The sequence below is a fragment of the Patella vulgata genome, chromosome 6, assembly GCF_932274485.2.
Source record: "Patella vulgata chromosome 6, xgPatVulg1.2, whole genome shotgun sequence".
Classification (NCBI taxonomy): Eukaryota; Metazoa; Mollusca; class Gastropoda; family Patellidae; genus Patella; species Patella vulgata.
Window position 1 is genome coordinate 33,644,965 of NC_065884.2, and position 21,778 is coordinate 33,666,742.

Consider the following 21,778-nt stretch of genomic DNA (forward strand, 5'->3'; position numbering starts at 1 on the left):
GGTAGCAAATGCAGTTGTAACATACAGATATGTTCATTTAGGGGGCGATGGTCACAATGAAATGTGTTTTGTCAAATGTTATTGAGTGCTTTGAATGCCTTATAAATGTATAGAAAATAGAACAGATAAAAGCATACTACACACAAGAATGTGGTCCTGGTTTTGAATTTGTTGGTAATATATATTGTTTTATGTTGCATTTACTCCTCCCCACTGTACCTACTTCGAATTCAAATCCTCATCCAATCTACCCAAAGCTCGATCTTTATTGTCCCCCGCCTTTTGAAGAAAGCAATGGACTATTAAAATGGGTTCGTCCGTCTGTTTGTCTATCTGTCTGTTTGTCTATCTGTCTGACTTGGTGTTGGTGTTTATTAAGTCAATGCCTTGATGGAGTTCGAAGATAAGTATTTTCTGCTTAAAGTAAGCAGAGACAAGCAATTTGATTGGTTGATGCTTTGGGACACGATAACTTTAGTTCTAATCAAGTTAGAGTGATGAAATTTGATGTATAGTTTTATTACATCAATACTTTGACTAAGTTCGATAATGAGCATTTTCTGCTCAGGCTAAGCAGAGTGATAAGCAATTTGATTGGTCGAGACTTTGGAACACAATAACTCTCATTCTAATTGAGTTAGAATTTTAACACTTGGCGTAGGTGTCTAATTAGGTGAATGCCTTGATGGAGTTCAAGAGAGAGAGAGAGAGAGAGAAATGGGGTTTAACGTCCACTTGACACAAACTAGGTCATTTCGGGACTAACATATGGTTTAATTTTTATTTCAATAATACGCTTGCGCGTAGGGGTCTTTAGCAGTGGGAGGAAACCGGAGGATCCGGAGAAAACAAACGAGGTTGGACAGGCGACCCTACTCCTTGTCACGTACAACTGTGGATTCGGGGAGCCACGGTGGCTAGGTGGGTAAGGCGCTGGCTCGCTAGCTTGGAAGTCCGGTATTCGATCCCTGCATTCGCCGAGAAAGCTCATCCTGATTTTCCGACGTGGTTTCCCCTTGTCAGTGATGCAGGAGGACGGAGGGCCTGACAAGGACAGCTGTCTAGTCCTTCGGATGAGACGAAAAACAGAGGTCCCGTGTAAACATTGGAATGCACGTAAAAGATCCCTTGGCAGTTGGAATTCGATATAAGAGTAGGCGATAGTGCCGCTGCCCGGGCAAAATTTCCCTCATAGCACACTGTATGGCGTATGCCCGTTTTCATTAGCCCAGTTTAAGAGCAGAACAGTAGGACGTTAAACCAGTGATGGGATTTCAAAATTTTTCTTGTCGGACATTTTACCGAAAATAAAGGGGCATAACTCTTATCGTTATTTAATCAGACGAATTCGTACCACAATTAAAAGTCACATGTCAAAATATTCAAATCCCGTACGTAATAAAAATAGGTGAACCTCGCTATTTTTCATAATTAATTCCTGTACAGTATTCAATTCATACCACAATTAAAAACCACATGTCAACAAAATATTCAAATCCCGCACGTAATAAAAATTGGTGACCTTGCTATTTTTCACACTTAATTCCCATACGGCATTCAAATTTATGTCCGTAAATGTCCGTAAATTAAGCATTTTCGTAATATGTTGAATTAGCGCTTGTATTGCCGATCCTGCTTCGGCATCAAATTCACAACCATAATATTCCTTTAGAATTACGTGTCTTCGTTTATACGGCAGCAAATGAATGCAGAACTTCCGAAATAGTTAAATCACTTGTAAACAGGCATAGCTAACTTCAGCGAATAACACTCTTTCATAGTCACGACAGAGTGATAGGGATCATAGGCAACACAGCAGAATGATTGACATGCTTCTTAATTCCCGCCTACAAATACGTTAGAATTTCTGCTCATATAGCTATTGGTAGCCCCTCCCCTTTTTGTTATTTTGCTGGGTGCGTACTAGTCTCGGTCACCCAGAAACTCCTAGTCTTCAACATATTCGTAGAATATTTTTCTGGATAATAGAGACTAATAGCCTACGTGACTCACATCACACGGCTTCATAGTAAGCACTGCCTAATAATATGTTAAGCAATATTCGTGCCGCGCTCGAGATCAAGGGAAAGTGCCACGCCACTGTGGATGAGAATTTCTATATGGATTCTTAAAAGACGTAAAAGATATCGTAGACAAAATGACTGTCCATTGATTTAGGGTGTTATTTACTCTTACGATATGTGACATCTATGATTAGTTTATTATAGATGATGTTGGCTCACATCAATGCGATTAAGATGCCCGACAAATGAGAAACCACGAGGTAAACAGGTGGATTAAAATTATAATCATTCTTATTGAATTGATGAATAGTCCGACAAAAGAAAAGCAATGACTTCTGTTTAAGATTAGATTGATGAATTGTCCGACAAAGGATTAAGTCAGTCAATCAAGGCAGATTCAGTAGTTAAATCAAGGTAGGTTTATACTATAGTTGGTATAACACGATAAATACGTTGATCACTTAATTACCTAATAAACCCAGCGTATTATCGACGATAATCGGGTTGAGTGGTAGTTATACACTCAGTAAACTATTTTAATTTCGGAATTTTGAATATTATTCACCATGTCTTGATGTCCGATTGGGCATATTCCCGGTCGGACAATTTTGGGCGTTTGGAAAAAAGATTCGGACAAGTCTGGAATATACGGGCATAATCCCATCACTGCGTTAAACCCCATTTCATTTCATTTCATTTCATTTACAACTGTGGATTCGAAATTGATGGAGTTCAAATATAAGAGTTTTCTGCTTAGGGTAAGCAGAGATAAGCAATTTGGTTGGTTAATGCTTTGGGACACGATAACTTTAATACTAATTAAGTGAGAGTGAGGAAACTTGGTGTATAGCTTTATTACATCAAGCAATTTGATTGGTCGAGATTTTGGAATACAATAACTCTCTTTTAATTGAGTTAGAATGTTCAAACTTGGTGTAGGCATTCATTAGGTGAATGCCTTGATGGAGTTCGATGATGAACATTGTCTGCTTACGGTAAGCAGAGATAAGCAATCTGATTGGTTGATGCTTTGGGGCATGATAACTTTGGTTATAATGAAGTGAAAGCAATGAAACTCTGAATATAGATTCACTATATCATTACCTTGACGAAGTTCAATGATGAGAATTTTCTGCTTACGCTAAGGAGCAATAAGTAATTTGCTTGGTCAAGACTTTGGAACATAACAACTCTGCTTTCAATTGAGGTAGAATGTTTGAACTTGATGTAGATGTTCATTAGGTGAATGTCTTGACTGAGTTCAATGATTGTGGATGCTCTAGAGACCAAAGTTAATATCCGATTGACTTTAAATTTATACGCAGTGTTAACGGTCATAAGACGGAGAAGCGTATTGATTTTCAGAAATTTCCGATAATTACTGCCCTTGATCACTTCAAAAAATCTTGTGGATGTCTTGAGGCTAAAGTTAATATCCGATTGACTTTAAATTTATACACAGTGTTTGAGGTCACGAGACAAAGAATCTTATTGATTTTCAACGATTTCCGATAATTACTGCCAAACTTATGGCCCTTGATCACTTTGAAAAAACTTTTGACGCTGTAGAGGCTAAAGTTATCATCCGATTGACTTCAGATTGATAATTACTTCATGAGTTGTTACTCTTAATCAGATTTTAGTGTATTATAAATGTTTCATTACCAAAAAAAGTAAAAAATATGCGACAACACTTGTTGACTGCCCGGACGTTTTAGCTGCTGTGGGCGTATGTTTCGTTGCCTGGCAACCTATCTTTTCAATTTTTCTACACAATTTCTAACCCTAATATTTTTTTAAAAGGATTATTCGATTTAATCGATGTTTCTGAAAATCCTGGTACATAAAGCCATATAGTCAAACCGATGGATAAAGCAATTCCAACAACAATTCGTAAACTGGAAGTAGTCAAAATATTGTCTGATATATTGAAAAAAACACCCAAAAATGGATGCTTGTTGGAAAAACAGGATTTCTCCGTCCATTATCAACTGATTAACTAAATTAAGGTAGCGTTGGGTCAACCGTGGATTGGACTACTCTATGATGCCCAATTCATACAGATACGATGATCACATCTCAAAATATAACACGTCGAATATCAAGTATTTTCTGATTTGGAGCCTTTTTGGACGCCTTTATCTCGAAAGCTACTCCTGCGATTTTTTTTAAACTTCCTGTATCGAGAGTCCCTTCAGGGGTATTATGCTCTAAGCAGTCCAATACAACGGCGATATCCTGGGACTAGGACGAAAATGGGACTGAAAATTGAAAAAAAAAAAGTCGAAATCGTTAAATTTTGGAAAATACTAAAAAAAAATATTTATTTTTACAGATTTTCAAAAAGGAATATATATTTAGATAGCTGATCTAATGATGTATTGAGTTATTGAAATTTAAATTTTGACATTTTTGTATTTTTGGCACTTTTGAACATACGATTTCTCAGGGTGATTTCATCTGATCAGATAATGTAGTATATCATTATAGAGCCTGCTACCATTCAAATGCCCAAACCAGTTGTCCAAACTATACAAACAGTAATTCGTGTACTGAAAGTAGTCCAAAAAAAGGGTAAAAAAGGTAAAAAAAAAAGTTGGTGCGCATGCGAAAAACTTGATTTCTGCGTCAGATGTCAGCGGATCAAAACAACTAAAAAGTTGTTGCATAGTTCCATGGATGGACTATCATTTGGCATCCAATTAATACGAATTCAATAGTTCGGAAGTAAATTATGATATGCCGAAAATCTAGTATTTCCAATTTGGAGCCTTTTGAGTCACTTTTATCTCGAAAACTACGCCTATTTTTATCTTAAACTTCTTTTACCTGGAGTTCTATCGGTGATCTAAGATGTTCATCCAAATGTAAAATCCTCTAAATGAAATAAGTAGTTGAAAAAAGGTCTCAATCTCTGAAAAAAGTTGAAAAATCATTAGATTACTGAAAATGATCTTCTATTTATTTATTTTTCAAAACTGCTCAATGATTGTTTCTGAAACTTCTGTTAGGGCTGTACGATATTTCAAAAAGGGACGATATCGATATTGGCATTTTTTTCAACGATATAGTTAAATATCGCGATATTTAATAATAATGTCACTTTTCTATTAAATAAATTAAATATAAATGCATTAAAAAGCTGACTACAGTGTGAGTAAGAATTGTGGGTAAGAATTGCTTTATTCAATCATACACTTTAAACGTTGCTTTTTTTATAATATAGATTTATTAAAATGAACAAAACAACATCCTTTTTGGATAAAAACGTTTCAATGCTTTTTAACACAATAACAGGAGACATTACTTATGCCTGTACATATAATTAAATTAAATACGACCGCTGTTGTATAAAAAGCGTCTGCTTGTGACCTTGTGTAAGAATATCACATGCAGTGGAAGTTATAAGTAGATGCGGTCTTCAAGTCTTGTATTGTAAGTTCAAACAGTTTAACAAATACTAAATGATCCGGACTATCTTCCATTCAAGCATTCAATTGGCTTCGGTTGGCCTAACAGTGACAGTAATCTATTTACAGATCGTTTTATTCTTGCTTTCAGAAATTAAGTTTTGTAGAGTTTTCTAAAAATATTCATTTTTTAAAAATATGACAACCTATTTATAGCCTGGTAATTAGCCACGGTAGTGGGAAATTTCAGGCGTTTAGTAGGCCTAAGCTTTGCATGTAGTAACAACTGACAATTTATTGTCAACTAAAAACAAAGTAAAAATAACGCATATACGATGCAGTGAAAAACGGCTGCGGACACTGCGCAAATGTTTTCAACAATTAACGATTCTCAAAACATTAGTTTTATTATAGTTTATTGCTATCGGCTAATTTCCACTTCTGTATAGTGTATTTATTATCCATTTTTAGGATAATTTTTTTCGATATTTGAAGATTTAGTAGGCCTAAGCTTTGCATGTAGTAACAACTGACAATTTATTGTCAACTAAAAACAAAGTAAAAATAACGCATATACGATGCAGTGAAAAACGGCTGCGGACACTGCGCAAATGTTTTCAACATTTAACGATTCTCAAAACATTAGTTTTATTATAGTTTATTGCTGTTGGCTAATTTCCACTGCTGTATAGTGTATTTATTATCCATTTTTAGGATAATTTTTTTCGATATTTGAAGATTTTGGCGATATTCGATAAACCACTATATCGACGATTTTTGGCCACATGATATCGTAGTTGGGTCTGAAAATACCATATCGCGATAAATGACTATATCGAGAATATCATACAGCCCAAGTTTAAACTATCCCGGCAATGATCCGTGAACCTATATTTTGAAAAACATGATTTCTCCGTCGGATATTGCCAGATCTAAACAGCTAAAGTATTATTGTTTGATAGCTCAGTGAAGAGACTCGCGTATGATTCCTTTGGGTCTGCAGCCTGAAAGCCATTTCAGCACTGCCATGCAGGTCTAGTTGTATTTGTAATACTTACAGAATATTATCCTCTGGAAATTGTATACAAAGTTTTTTTTATGATTGATTTTAGTAGCCTAGGGTTTCTTCGTTCAGAATCTGCCGGGTGAACCTCGGTCACCCTTGAGCGTTTTGAGAAATTCAAGATGGCGTCCAAGTCGGCCGCCACATCAAATAATCCCCTATAGCACCCATAGTATTTATTCTAGGATGATAATTTTGGTGTCTAACCGTATGTTTCTGGGGTCAAGGAATACACTGAAATCATTTATTATGTTGTGGGGTGATTAGATGATATTAAAACCAAACATGCCAGACAATATGACCCTTTAACTTGTTATCGGCTTTTGGGGGCAAGTATTTCACCGAACCAAACTAAATCTAGATACAAACTATATATTTCTGGACATAGGAGCGTATGAGTGATAGGATAACACCAAATACAGCCTTATCAGGGGCTCCGGGGCCACATGGGTCGGTCCTGAAAATGGAGACACAAGCTGATTGTTGAACATTTAAAAAGAAATATTTCTAACCGCAAAACAGGAACATAACTTCCACAAAACTAGGTAATATCCAGTTTGATACTTTAGTCGTGTTTCTGGCTGCAACCTGTGACAGCACAAGCGCAAAATATTGTATATTCTAAGCCATCCCTAGTGCAGCTACAAGCACACATACTACATGAGCTGTCACTACTGCATCCACATCTGATGAGCCACATGGCAGACTCCGGAGCAAGTTTACCGTTTGTAATGTTTTCGAATTTGGTATCTTTCTCCCAGCAATACTGTTCCAGATCAAGCTCCTATGGATTCCAATCTTCCAGTGAACGCCACACAATAGCTAGGTGATGAGCTCTTTTTACGTTCTCTGCAAATGTATAATTCGTTGAGCAAGATTACATGGTTTGGGTGGAGAATAATGGCGATACATTTCCAGTTTTAGATGTCCACACCCTCCAGCGTGTTTCAGACATAGATTTTTAGAACTCTGTTCATAAAAAAGCTGACATAAATACAGTGGCCTGTGAAACTGTGTGAGCAATGATTCTATTTGAGTGTCTATTACTCCGACGAGTGGGGGTGAGAGAGAATACAATCAAGCTCTAACCACTTTCAAAACTGTTGATTTCCACACACGACCTAGCCGCATGTACCCGTGTCACATCCAGTAAGAGAATGAGCTGGCAGGATTTCAATGATAATTGACATGTGTTTCTCCGTAGTTTGACCAATGTCAACGGTTATTCTTTCCTGGATTGGTGATTTTGGACCGAGCTCTTGCAAATCGATGACTTAAAACACGCTGGAAGGTATCAGGCATCTAAAACTGGAAATGTATCGACATCATCCCCACCTAAACCATGTAGTCTAGCTCCAACGAATGATGCATTTGCAGTGAACATAAATATACGACATCGCTAAGCTATTGAGTGGCGTTCACTGGAAGATCGGAATCCATCAGAACTTGATCCGGAACTGTATTGCTGGGAGAAGGACACTAAATTGAAAACATCACAACCGGTAAACTTGGTCTGGAGTCTGCCATGTGGCTTATCAGATGTGGATGCAATAGTGACAGATCATGTAGTACGTGTGCTTGTAGCTGCACTAGGGAGGGCTTAGAATATACAATATTTTGCGCTTGTGCTGTCACAGGTTGCAGCCAGAAACATGACTAAAGTATCACTATAAGATTGGTATTGTTTAATATGGTTGTTTTAGTGCGAATAACGATGCATACAGTTTAATTTCAAAACATCGTTTGATAATTGATAATAACGCTTGAAAATTACAAAAATCGTTTAATTAGTACTATCGTTTAATTTAATGGTACAACGTTGAATTTCTCCATGGGTTTAATTACTAGCCGAGCACTTTAATTTCCCGAGACGCGTAAAAAAATTAACACCCGATGAATTTATCTACAGGGTTTAAATATTAGACAAAGCGTTTAATTTCCCGCAAGTCGTTTATCCGATCGTTTATTTTGATTACGATTATTTACGTATGAATTACGAATAAGAAAGGTGAATATAAAAAAAATGCACACCCATAGATGCTCGCCTTACCGTGGTCGTAGTATTATTATCCATTATCCATTCAAAATAGTAATTCCGCTATTGACAAATACATCAAAAATCGGTAAATCACGTTCGAGGTAATTAAACATTTGGTGAATATAAAAAAAAGCACACCCATAGATGCTCGCCTTACCGTGGTCGTATTATTATTATCCATTATCCATTCAAAATAGTAATTCCGCTATTGACAAATACATCAAAAATCGGTGATATCGTAGACAAGTCACACACATCCCAGGTAATGTATCTTCACAAATGAATAAACTTCCACCTGTAGACGCCACAGGAAGAGATCGAAGTCAACCCCGCAATGTAATTTTGAACGACGATAATCTCATGAGACTTCTCACTGGCGCCAAAATCTCTATAGACAAGCTGTCGCCCATTTTCATGCGGGTCAAACAGTATCAACAGGAAATATGCTTCAATGAATACTGCCTTGATGTTATGTAAACACTTGACTACAGTACAACGATTACACCATGCGTAAATATAATTCTCAATTGCATGAAAATTACGCATTGTTTGGATTGCTTCATTTAATTAGCTAAGTGAGAGTTCGGTTGTATTTACATACGTAATCCGATTTTAAATAAAATGTTAAACACTTAATTAATTGCTATGGATTAAACAAAAAAAATGATTAACTGAGTGAGATGTATGAAAATTTATATACCGCTACCAATTATGGAAATTTTTGTATATATGATGTAATAAAAACATTATAGTAAATGATAAAAAAATCAGTTCCCGGGAAAAGTATGATAATTCTTTAACAACCAATGGTTTTCTCAAATTAGTATTAAATTAATACAGAAATAAATCATTAAATGGTTATAAAGCTGTGATACCTGACCAAAAGTTGTTACATGTATGTTTTTCTTGATAAAATATTAAAATCAAAATGAAAAAGACCGAGAATAAGCTTACGGTCACATACAGTAGAATCTGCATTAAGCAGCCACCCAAGGGAATTTTCACAACTGACCGCTTAACGGGAGTGGCCTCTTAATAAAATCTCGTTGCTTTTTGTGCCGACATAAATTAAATATTACGCTTGGATGCATTGGAAGCCCTTGATCACTTTGAAAAATCTTGTGGACGCTCTAGAGGCCAAAGTTAATATCCAATTGAATTTCATTTTATACACAGTGTTTAAGGTCATGAGACGAAGAAGCCTATTGATTTTTAAGCGATTTCCGATAATTACTGCCAGAGTTATGGCCCTTTATCACTTCAAAAAATCTTGTGGATGCTCTAGAGGCTAAAGTTAATATCCGATTGAGTTTAAATTTATACACAGTGTTTGAGGTCATGAGACGAAGAGTCCTATTGATTTTCAACGATTTCCGATAATTACTGCCAAAGTTATGGCCCTTGATCACATTGCAAAATCTTGTGATGCTCTAAAGGCTAAAGTTATAATCCGATTGACTTCAGATTGATACACAGAGTTTAAGATCTTGAGACGAACAAGTATATTGATTTTCAATGAATTTTTATGACTTGAACAGTTAAATCCATGATATTAAAAGCTTTGCATACAAAACGTTAGCATGGGGCAGAACTTTATAAAAACCAAACAAATTCTAATAGTTTTCTTATGATTACTCCGTGAGTTGTTGCTCTTAACCAGATTTTAGTGTATTATAAATGTTTCATTACCGAAAAAAGTAAAAATATGCGACAACCCTTGTTGACTGCCCGGACGATTTAGTTGCTGTGGGCGTATGTTTCGTTGCCTGGCAACCTATCTTTGATGTATTCGCACTTCATATGCAAATATTCGTAACATTGGACGTGATTTACCGGCTTGTGATGTATTTGTCAATGGTGGAATCATTATTTTTTTAAATGGATAATGGATAATAATACTACGGTATCCTTTTGATGCTGTTGGAAGCCATTCCTGTAGCATTGTCTGAAAATGAGCGATAGCTTGTATAGAGATCGACTATTTGGCGCCAGTGAAAAAGTCTCACAAGATTATCACAGTGACACGTGTACATTGCCAGGTCTTCTAGCGACGTGTACAGGTGGAAGGCTATTTTCATTCTTTTGTGATTTAAAGAAAATACATTATATTACCTGGGATGTGCTTTACCGATTTCCAATGGTATAATAACATTGGACGTGATTTACCGGTTTTTGATGTATTTGTCAATGGTGGAATCATATTTTTTTTAATGGATAATGGATAATAATACTACGTCCACGGTATGGTGAGCATCTATGGGTGTGCATTTTTTTTTATATTCACCTTTTCTATTCGTAATTCATACGTAAATAATTGAAATCAAAATAAACGATCGGATAAACGACTTGCGGGAAATTAAACGCTTCGTCTTATATTTAAACCCTGTAGATAAATTCAGCAAGACGGTAACAAACATTAAACTACACTACATGTATAACAACCGATACATATTATAATATTGTCTTTACGGCCATCGTCTTAATTCACGTCTGCCTCCATGGTTCTGTGTTGAGCTACACAACTAACTGAACTGACTTCATCTGAAACCTAAACCAATTTATAGGTAAGGTATGAAGTTACATATTATTGATATTGAATAAAAAAGAATTATGATGACAGCTGAACACTAATAAATAAATAAATTAAAGGTCGGCGGGTTCTCCGACATGACCATTCCAATATGGCAGTAGCTTATCTTAACAAAAATCATATTGATGTTGGTAACATCGGTTAGGTCAAAAGGACAGCAGAGATTTCACCCTTTGTTACACTAGTTTTGTTCCTGTTTTGCGGGTAGAATTTGTTTTTTTAAATTTTCAACAATCAGCTTGTGCCTCCTGATATAGTTTGGTTCGGTGAAATAATTGCCTCCAACCGCCGCTAACTAGTGAAAGGGCCATATTGTCTGGCATGTTTGGTTTTAATATCATCTAATCACCCCACAACATAATAAATGATTTCAGTGTATTCCTTGACCCCAAAAACATACGGTTAGACGCCAAAATTATCATCCTAGAATAAATACTATGGGAGCTATAGGGGATTATTTGATGAGGCGGCCGTCTTGGACGCCATCTTGAATTTCTCAAAACGCTCAAGGGTGACCGAGGTTCACCCGGCAGATTCTGAAAGAGGACACCATTGGCTACTAAAATCAATCATAAAAAAAACTTTGTATATAATTTCCAGGTTCACTCGAAAAATTGGGTTTGGCGACCGGACTAGATTTATAGAGGTCTTCATCCCTCTCTCTCTGTATTACATGCAATTATGTTTTCCTCTACTTTATCCGACAAATTGTTCTTTTTTCACAACAAACATCATACTGCACAATATATTTATTTATCTATGGGACTAACATTTAAGTGTTAAATTATTAGATTTATATACCTCTCTCTCTCTCTTTCTCTCTCTCTCTCATGCCATTATAAACAGGCCCGTGTCTGTGGGTATACAGAGATGAAACCACTATTCATTTTAATATTAGGCTAATCTTTAAACAATTCATGTCAAGCACAGATCTTTTGATATCCATGGCCAGCTAAACTTGTATTTTAATTTCCACTGTAGCATTATAAGTAGTTAATATTAAGACATTTGAAGGCGTCGACATATCGTAAGAAAAAAAAAAACCTAAGCGTTTGCGCATGCATACAGATGTTGAAAACTCAATCATCTCATAGAGTGTATTCTGTTACTTCATGCCAAGAAAATAAACAATGTTTCCCGACTGTGATGAAGAAATTTTTGTTCCAGGGACGTAGGTCTTACTTTTAATGTGCTCATGATCCATAACTCGTTTTGTCACAAAGAGTTAACTGCCTTGATAATGTTATATTTTCAACCAATTTTTAAAACATGCCAAGATGGTTAATTTCCACTGTAGCGTTATAAGTAGTTAATATTAAGACAATTGAAGGCTTTGGCATAACTTAAAAAAAAAACAACCTAAGCGTTTGTGAATACGTGCAGATGTTGAAAACTCAATCATCTCATTCATAGAGTGTATTCTGTTACTTCGCAGTAAGAAAATAAACAATGTTTCCTGACAGTGATGAAGAAATTTTCGTTTTAGGGACATAGGTCTTACTTTTAATGTGACCATGATCTATAACTCGTTTTGTCACAAAGACTTAACTGCCTTGATAATGTGATATTTTCTAGCAATTTTTAAAAGATGCCAAAATGGTTAATTTCCACTGTAGCATTATAAGTAGTTAATATTAAGACATTTGAAGGCGTCGGCATATCGTAAAAAAAACAACCTAAGTGTTTGCGCATGCGTACAATGTTGAAAACTCTGTCATCTCATAGAGTATATTCCGTTACTTCACACCAAGAAAATAAACAGTGCTTCCCGACTCTGATGAAGAAATTTTCGTTCCAGGGACGTAGGTCTTACTTTTAATGTGACCATGATCCATAACTCCTTTTGTCACAAAGAGTTAACTGCCTTGATAATGTGATATTTTAAACCAATTTTTAAAACATGCCAAAATGGTTATATCTTCAAAAACTCAAGCATGACCAGACTTCGATTGTTGATGAATGAAGTTTTTATGGTAAGTCTTATCATATATTATGTTAATATAAGCCCAAATTTTTGTCTATGCGTTGTAAAATTTGTTGAGCTGGGACAACCTTATAACTTATATGTCATTTTCTATATGCCAGATTTGGTGCTGAAGAAATGGAAATTTTATGGGAATATCGTAATTATCTTCATGGACATAAAAATCTCTTACCAAAAATACTTCAGAGTGCTCATAGTTGGGACTGGCGTTGTCTACCGGATATTTATCGTTTGTTATCTGATTGGCCAGAAATTGATCCAATGGTTGCCTTTGAATTGTTGCTTCCAAAGTAAGTATGAAGATAAATAATACATGGTAACATCAATGCACAATGTATACTTTAAAATCACAAAATAAGAGACTTTCCATAAACGTATATTCCGGTTGCACATATATTCCAGTTTTATGAAAAGATAGTGCTAATATTTACAGATTAAGTAATAAATATATCCATTTGTGAAATTTTCTTTCAAATTGCGTATTATCGTTATAATTTAGTGCTGACCTGCCTAATGTGAAATATAATCGAGTATTTTTTTTTGATATCTAGCTTTCAGTGTTTACTTTTACATACCCACATGGAAATGTTGTTGTCCGTACCCTCAATTAGCTGGCATAATAGTCGAAGGGCCAACGTTTGAGATTTATAGACGGAAAAACAACAAACAATAAGCTCAGTAAGAGGTGTTATTATAAATGACGGAAATATCACATGTTCAAAAGTATGCAGACAAATCATAATACACATACATTGATGTAATTTATCCAATGAGATTCCCAATTCTCATTAGACTACCCTGCAAAATGGACTCTTCGAAGCAAAAAAAACGCATGAAAATAATCAGAACATGAGGCTTAAATTGAGAGAGAAATTACCTCATTTAAAATAATTGTTTACAGAAGTACTGGAAATTGAAAACATTCCATTTGCATATGCATCGAGTGAGTTATACTGGAAAATGTGCGAAGTGTTGGAGTTACGAGGTATTGGCAAAGATGCGTGAGATACTAACGTGTGTGTAGACTTTGGGTTAGGCCCATAACCTTGAAAAATATTTGAATACTTGTTTTTCCGTTTGGAACTAGAATCATAATTATATGAACTTAAACTTTTTATACGCCCACATTTTCATGTGGACGTACATTGTCGTCGCCCCTGTCCGTCCTGACGTCCGTCCACAATTGTTTGTGAACAGTCTACAGGTCACAATTTTTATCCGATTTATATGAAACTTGAAATATAGGTTAATCACCCTAAGATCTCGGTTCCTTTCGATATTGGCATGTATCGGACTGTAACGTCATGGATTATGGCCCCTGATTGTACAAAAAAATCATGTTTTTAGCTTGTGAACACTGATGAGGTCACAATTTTTATCCGATTTGGTTTAAACTTGAAATGTATGCTCATAACCCATAGATCTCGGTTCCTTTCGATATTTGTGCATATCGGAACGTAACTTCCTGAATTATGGCCCCTGATTATACGAAAAATCGCATTTTAGCTTGTGGACCCTATAGAGGTCATAATTTTTATCGGATTTAAAAAAACGTATTATTATATCACCGTTACACCCTAAGGATGACTGAGTTCGAATTTCGTGAAAATCGACCCAAAACTGACAGACAAAATGGCCGCCCTTCGTTCTCAAATAGCGTAAAAATATGGTATATCAAGGTTGTGGACCCTATAGAGGTCACAATTTTTTTCCGATTTTGTTGAAACTTGAAATGTAAGTTTATAACCAAAAGATCTCGGTTCCTTTCGATATTCGTGCATATCGGACCGTAACTTCCTGAATTATGGCCCCTGATTGTACGAAAAATCACGTTTTTGGCTTGTGGACCCTATAGAGGTCATAATTTTTATCTGATTTAAAAAATCATATTATTATATCACCGTTACATCTTAAGGACAGGTGAGTTGGAATTTCGTGAAAATCGGCCAAAAACTGACAAATAAAATGGCCGCCCTTCGTTCTCAAATAGCGTAAAAATATGGTTGTGGACCCTATAGAGGTCACAATTTCTATCCGATTTTGTTGAAACTTGAAATGTAAGTTTATAACCCAAAGATCTTGGTTCCTGTCGATATTCGCGCATATTGGACCGTAACTTCCTGAATTATGGCCCCTGATTGTTCGAAAAATTGCGTTTTTAGCTTGTGGACCCAATAGAGGTCATAATATTTATCCGATTTAAAAAAACGTATTCTTATATCACCGGTTCACCCTAAGGACGGCTGAGATTGAATTTAGTGAAAATCGGCCCAAAACTGACAGACAAAATGGCCGCCCTTCGTTCTAAAATAGCGTAAAAATGTTGAAACTTGAAATGTAAGTTTATAACCCAAAGATCTCGGTTCCTTTCAATATTTGCGCATATCGAATTGTAATTTCCTGAATTATGGCCTTTGATTGTAGGAAAAATCACTTTTGTTATACGCCCACATGGAAATGTGGTCTTATATTGCTGTCCGTCCGTCCGTCCATCATCCACAATTTCTTGTGAACACTCTACAGACTACATTTATCAACCAATTGTTTTGAAATTGATATATGTTGTTTGTATAAGTGAGATGAAGAAGCCTATTTAATTTCAATAACTTCTGTTAATTTCTTCTGGAGTTATGGCCCTTGTTTCACTTTGTTGCACCTTGTAAACGCTCTAACGACAAAAGTTACCAACCGATCTGTATGAAATTTATATGCATCATTTAAATTAGTAAAACAAAGAAGCTTATTGAATTTCAGCAATTTCCGTTAATTACATCTAGAGTTATGGCCCTTGTTTCACTTTGTTGAATCTTGTGAACGCTCTAATGACAAAAGTTATCAACCGATCTGTATGAAATTGATATGCATCATTTAAATTAGTGAAATGAAGAAGCATATTGAATTTCAGCAATTTCCGTCAATTACTTCTAGAGTTATGGCCCTTGTTTGACTTTGTTGAACCTTGTGAACGTTCGAGCGACAAAAGTTATGATCCGATCTGTTAAGAATTTATATACATTATTTGAATTAGTAAAACGAAAAAGCCTGTCGAATTTCAACAATTTCTGTAGATTACTTCTAGAGTTACGGCCCTGGTTTTGGTTTTTAGAACCTTATGAACGCTCAAATGACGAAAATTATAATGTCATCTGTATGAAATTGTCTATTAAATTCCCCTAATTACCTACAAAAGAATAAATATGCGACAACCCTTGTCGAACGCTCAACGATTTAGCTGTTGTGGGCGTATGTTTTGTTGCCTGGCAACCTATCTTTTTAATTTTCGCAAGACTGATACAAAGACATTATTAGATGAATGGAATTCTTTATCATTTAGAATGTTAATATTCCTTTCAAATGGTGGGGCATGAATATAACGGTGGATTGCCGCGCTCGAAGGCCTACAAATGAAGACTTGGAATTAAGGATGCAGCGATACCCCGGGGATTGCGATTAATCGCGATTATTGGGTCAGGCGATTAAATAATCGCCTCCTTTCGCAAAAATCGTTATATCACGATATATCGTGATTATTTTTAAAATAATCACAATTATGATTTGGGATAATCACATTTATAAAATATGGAAAGTATATTGTATTATTTCGGTCGAATTTTGTCAAAATGACAGAAGGATGATAAAATATCTCGTGTTAACAATTTTTAGTTTGGCCACTGCACGCGCTGCTGAGTAGAGTGTCGTTGTCATAGAAACCAACTCCACTCGTCGCGTTGTTGAACATTGATTATCCAGTCGGTAACTATGTTATAGTACAATTTATGCGTCTGGATGATATTTCTTTTATTGTCATTAGAAACAATATGGCTGCTCAACAGGAAAGTTCTGTACCGATTTCAACAGCAAATGATATCCTTGCTGCAAAAAAGAACACTTCTTCAGTGGTATGGAGTCATTTTGGCCTTAAAAATGTCAATGATAAAGACGTCGCGACCTGCAAACTTTGCTCTCGAGACATCAAAACGCCAGGGGGTAACACTTCGAATCTATGGCATCATTTGCGAGACAACCACCCGCATGCTTATTCAGACACCAACAAAACGAAAAATTTAAAACAGGGATCCAACTTACAAAGTTCAACAAAGTTTAAAACCCAACCCGGTATTGTTGGAGCATTTGAGAAAGTAAAAAAATGGGACATTAATTCTAAATCTGCAATAATTACACACCGGGCAATAGGCCATTGGATGGCGAAGGATATGATAAGTTTTTCTGCCGTAGAAAGAACGGGATTTAGACATCTCATGGAACAAATTAACCCTAAATATCAAGTGCCTTCCAGGACCTATTTTCAACAGAAAATCATCCCAACAATCTATAACGATGTTGAAGCTACAGTCCAAGATGTTTTAGGTACTGCAGAAAAGCTTTCTTTCACCACAGATATGTGGACATGATTACTATGGAGCCTTACATGAGCCTAACTGTCCATTTTATAGATCCTGATTGGGAATTAAAGTCCATTAACTTAGGTGCTATTCCATTCAATGATGATCACACTGGGGTAAACATGGCAGAAGGAATAAAAGAGACTGGAGAAGTGGAATTTAAAGTTGGATGATGTGATAAGTGGAACAACAGACAATGCCTCCAATAATTCTACAATGTTTACCGCCCTAAAGAAACAACAGCTATCCTGTTTTGGTCACAATTTGGATCTTGCTGTTAATGAAGGTTTAAAGATTGACACTGTCAGTAGAGCTGTAAGGCTTGTCAGAGTAGCTGTGAATACATTTACCAGAAGCTGGAAGAAGAGTCGAGACCTAACGATTAAACAGAAAGAACTGAATTTTCCAGAACACAAACTCATCCACGACGTGGCCACTCGATGGGGTTCAACTGCCAGCATGATCCATCGATTTTTAGAGCAACAACAACCAGTGAATTCAGTACTTTTTACAGACAGAAAGCACTGGCATGTTATGCCAGATACAGCTATCATAAGATGTTTGGAACAAACTGATAATGTTTTGTTTCCGTTGTCTAAACTTACAGACACTTTTAGTGGTGATCAAAATGTTACTGTAAGTGCTCTGGTACCTGTCTTAGAATATTTAAGTGGGACATTATTAAAGATTAATGAAGGTGATGACAGTTCATTAGAAATTAACTTAAGGAAGACAATATTGAAATCTATTCAAAAGAGATATGAATCAGAGAATATCAAACTGTTTTTATCAGTTTGTTCCTATCTGGATCCTAGGTTTAAAAGCTCCTGTGTCAGTGATGAAATGGTAGTTAAAGTAAAAAATCATTTGTTAAACATATTAGATGAGGAAATATGGGTACAGGAAATTATTGATGTTGAAGAAAAGAAGAATGAAGAAAGTGATAAAGTATCGGTTTCTGATAGTAATGTATGTGGTTCCCTTACAAGTATATTGCTGAAGATTGAAAAAAATAAAAAAATTCAGAAGACAGAATTGAGTGACAGAGAAAAATTAAAAAGAGAATTACAACTGTATGAGGATGGTGAAAATATTTCATCAACTGAAGATCCTCTAGCTTGGTGGAAGAAAAATGAGTTTACTTATCAGAAATTATCAAAGTTTGCCAAAAGGTACCTATCAGTACCCGCAACAAGCTGCGCTTCTGAGAGATTATTTAGTGGAGCAGGATTAATAGCAACTAAAACCAGAAACCGGCTACATCCAGATACTGTAAATCGGATGCTTTTTCTAAGTAAAAATATAGACTTGTAAGAATGTGTACTAATTAATAGTAACTGCCACTGAACTAATCTGAAATATTCTCAAATCTGTAGGAAACAGAATCTGTTTTTGTTTTTTGGTTGTTTTTTTTAATTTATTGCCACGAAATAAGTTTGATGACACATTTACGGCATGAGAACCTGTGTAATTACATGAATTGATGTGTAACAATTTTAAGGGTTAACTAACAATGAAAATGAATGATTCAACTGTGCCAATTTCAACAACGACACATATGAGTAAAATACTCAATATTATTTATTTTGTAAAATTTTGATTTCTGTTTGTGATGTGCCAGTGGTGAAAATCATAATTGGCATTGTATAATGAAAAGGATTGAATGCCTGAATTTCTTTATGACACTGATCAACCTGACTAAGTAAAGTGATAAATACATGTATATTCTAGTTTTTATTTTAATTCAGCCATTCAACAAGAAAATCAGAACATAAAGATATTCTGGATATGGGTGGGTAGTCTGCAGCTGCAAAACCAAGGGGGCAGGGGGTACATTCAATTAACGCAGTGTTTCCCTGGCCATGTTAAACGATTCCGCCTTACGAGTTAGAACTGTACCAAACTTTCTACACACAGTAACAACAGTACATTACACAGAGTACCTACAGATAATATCACAACAAAACACACATTCACAATTTACATCCATTCCATTATAATAAGTAGGCCTACTGTATTTAGTCTAGGCTGTGAAAACTCTTTATTAGTTTCAATAATCGCGATAATGAATCCTTCTAGCATGATTATTTAAATTATCGCGATAAATGATAACATCATGATAATCCAAGATATCGCAATTATTCATTTTTAAATAATCATGATTAATCATGATTATTTTTGTATGTATCGTTGCATCCTTACTTGGAATGTGTTTTTCCTTCACCAGATCTAACTTCACCATAAAATAATCTTAGCTATATATTGAGATCATTTGTCGGCAAATACTCAAAATTAGGGGAATAATTTCATTCAAAAAGCCATTCTGAAATTTAAGAAGAAAAAACGCCTATGAAAACAGATGTTGAAAGCGATAATAATAATACGTAGGCCTACAAAACAGGGGAGGATGTGCGTTCTGTCGGTGTATTTCTTTTAGCAACTGGATAATCAAGACTCGTTGACATACACTGAAAGGAAGCAACTAGGAACTATGCCGTAAGTTGAAAAGGGACATTTTCATATTGAAAGTTATGTTTTTTATGATTTTAAAAACCATTTAAATATATTGCCGTTACACCATAATAAAGGTTGAGTTCAGTTCCTTTCGATATTCGTGCATTTCAGACCATATCTTCCTGGATTATGACCCCTGATAGTATGAAAAATCAGGTTTGTTTTTAGCTTGTTATCTGTCCATCTCTTGCAAAATGTGGGCGTATCTTGCATGGCAACTACTGGTTTGCTATTTTGAAGGCTGGAAAACCCATCTCGTCATTTCTAATATTTGATATATGTATGTTTGGGCACTAAGTAAGCCCATAGAAAAAAAAAATGGACGAAATCACAAATTGAGCCTTATCACTTCCTGCATGGTCTTATCGCTGACACGTTCTTAAACTTCAAACTGAGGCATTTTAGTCCAAATCTTGACGGTTATATAATTAAACTATTTGGTACTAATAACCTGTACCTAAATATATTATTCTGCTCGGGTGCCATGTTGAAATACACTGTATTATAAACGTTCACAAAACTTACTACATCATGGAATCAAAAACAAATCTAAACTTGGGCACCTCAACCCTTTTTATATGCCCACATTTTCATGTGGACGTATATTGTATATTCAAAATTATTACATTTAATACCCCACATTATCTAAACTCCTATTTTATTGAAAAAATCTCTTGTTTCCAAAACTGATATCTTGCTCTGTTCACAGACCCGTAAAACTCTTTTCCTTCCAAAATGCAAAACGGAATCCATGAAACGTACTTTTAATTTTTCTGCATTATACTGAGCGCCATGGAAAACGCATCACTTTTTTTTCCCAAATATTTTATTACTAGGTGGTTTTGTATGTATAATATTATGCAATACTATGAACTATTGTTTCACAAAAAATAATTGCACGAGATGCACATGAAAAACCCAATATTCACGTGCAGCATTGTGTGTGAGCTCTTTAAAAGCATGTTTTCAACTTAATGTGCAGTACGTGAACTGTGAAACATCAATCTGTCGTAATTTGTTGTTGGATGTGTGAAGGAATCAAGCTAGAGATGCAGAGACTTACTGAAAATCAACGGAATGAAGCCATGGGAATTTCCAGGGCTGGCATGTCTACACGTGCTATTGCCAGACACTTCAATTGTCATCAGTCCACTATTGTAAGGTTGGTGGAACGTGTTCAAGTTACTGGATCAACACGTGACCATCAACTGAAGAAACCATAATATTCAACTGATGACATACTTACTATTTTTCATCTATATTTAACTTGCAACTGCATTCCATCTTAATTTGTGTGTAATTATAATGTTCTTCCTATATTTTACGTGTATATGTTTTGTAGTTTAGGAGTGACTTACTAACCCAAGCTTCTCACGTTAAAATGCTATTGCATTTGAAATGATTTTAAACTTTTCCTGATATTACATGTATATATGTCTTTGTAGCTTTGGAGGGACTTCTGGAAGATTAGGTTTTTTTGCAAAGTAAATAAGTTGCCTCATTAAATAAAGTTTTTATTATTACATGTATTATTATTATTGTCGTCTGGATGTACGTTCATATTTTGTTTATTATCCGATTGACTTGAAATTTATATTATTATTATTATTATTATTATTACAGCATATTTATAGTGCACCCTTTCATATAACATGTTCAGGGGCACTTTACAAAGTGACAATGTAAATCACACATAAACAACAAGATTATGGGCATGTTAACGATTGTATACAGAGTCAGTTAAAAGCCTGA

The 21,778-nt window shown here is 35.4% G+C and overlaps 1 protein-coding gene across 2 annotated transcripts in view; it reads left to right on the forward strand.

Moving 5' to 3' along the window:
• Nucleotides 1-21,778, forward strand: part of LOC126825420 (phosphatidylinositol 4-phosphate 3-kinase C2 domain-containing subunit alpha) — a 684,289-nt gene that overhangs the window by 364,931 nt on the left and 297,580 nt on the right. For both annotated transcript variants that reach the window (XR_008788423.1, XM_056101571.1), the window contains exon 18: nucleotides 13,211-13,399. The gene's annotated coding sequence lies outside the window, so the exon portion shown is untranslated. The remainder of the gene's footprint in view (nucleotides 1-13,210; nucleotides 13,400-21,778) is intronic.